This window comes from Tribolium madens, unplaced genomic scaffold (assembly GCF_015345945.1).
Source record: "Tribolium madens isolate multiple individuals breed KSU strain unplaced genomic scaffold, Tmad_KSU_1.1 Scaffold_31;HRSCAF=131, whole genome shotgun sequence".
In the NCBI taxonomy this organism is placed as follows: Eukaryota; Metazoa; Arthropoda; class Insecta; order Coleoptera; family Tenebrionidae; genus Tribolium; species Tribolium madens.
In genome coordinates, this window is record NW_025400997.1 from 9,003 (window position 1) to 10,603 (window position 1,601).

The following is a 1,601-nucleotide window of genomic DNA, read 5'->3' on the forward strand; positions in this document are numbered from 1 at the left end:
GAGTTCACCACCGCGACCTGGACATAAGAATCTACGGCCGAAAAATCCGCCTCGTCAAAACACAAAAGTACCTCGGTGTAGTCGTTGACTCTAAACTCAACTTTGAAAGCCACGCGACGCACTCGGCCAAAAAGTCACGACTGATCACGTTATCCCTGAGGAATTTTGCCGCCCGGAACTATGGACAACAGTGTGAAAAATCACTCCGTACGATCTACAATGGGGCCATTGTACCGATAATGGCCTACGGCAGCAGAATCTGGATGGACCGCGTGCACCTCACCAAAAACAGACGCCAATACCTAGCTGCACAAGCCCCTTTTAACCGCATTATTGCAAAATGTTACTCGTCCGTTTCAAATGAAGCAGCCGCTGTCCTGGCTGGTAACCTAACATTAGACCTCGATATCCTGGTCCGAAACTGCATTAGCGAGATAAAACATAATCGAAATGTCTTATTTTTGGACGAGCTTATAACACCAGCCACGTTTGACTCCGTTAGACACTGTAAGGAATACGCTAGACTCCGAGCAATAGACTGTTGGCAACAACGTTGGGATAACTCAACAAAAGGTCGAACTACGCACAAGTTTGTACCGGATGTTTTCCATCGCCTAGAAGGTCCCCTAATTGAATTCTCGCATCACAAGTCCCAAGTTCTCACAGGACACGGGAACTTTGGCATCCACCAATCACGACTTGGAAAATGCGAAAACTCATTGTGTCCAAACTGCCCCGATCATGACGACGACCCGGTCCACCGCATTCTGGAATGCCCCCTRTTCGGGGAAGCCCAGGAACGGATCCGGGGAATCACCGGAACCTGGCCACCTGATCTCACTCAGGTGGCKTACATTGACGATGACGAAGTGTTTCGTGCACTTTCCCAGAATTTGACCCCCCCGGATGTGACTTTAGAATAGGTAATTAGGTTAGAATTGTAAAAGTAGGTTAGTCGCGACGACCCAATCCACATGATTTTGGAGCACCACCTGTTCGCAGACGCACAAAATCGGATTGGGTAGTCCAATTGGTTAGGCTTGCATGTTAGTTTTTAGGTTAATATTGTTAATTTAGATAAAATGTATGAGATAAGTTAGTTAACTAGATTTATTGCTCTCACACACACACACTATCTCTCGCACGCTCTCACTCCACTCACTCACACACTTTCACTCACACTACACTCGCACACTCATCTAGAATAAGTTTTAGTTTAAATTAGATATAGGACTTTGTTTTAGACATACTCACCGAATTACAGACGACGCTTCCGTCTTCGCCGAAAATTGTAAATTTTCTCAAACTTTCCTAAACCGAAACTTTCTTTCTKTCCTTGCTGACACACATGTTCGTCATTTTCAAATCAAACCTGAAAGTAAAGTTTGGGAAGACTTGACAGATTAAAACTTCCATTTGTTGAACTCTCACCCTGGAGACGGAATTTTGGCTCCAGATTAATTTAGAAATTCTACCCTGTAAATATGTTRTTAAGTCTGAATTTTGGCAACCTGTACAAAAATTGTGATTTGGCGTTTCGCCCAATTTGGCGAATGTTTTGAATAAACGTGCCTTCGGGCATTTTTTTTGATTCCTTCAGT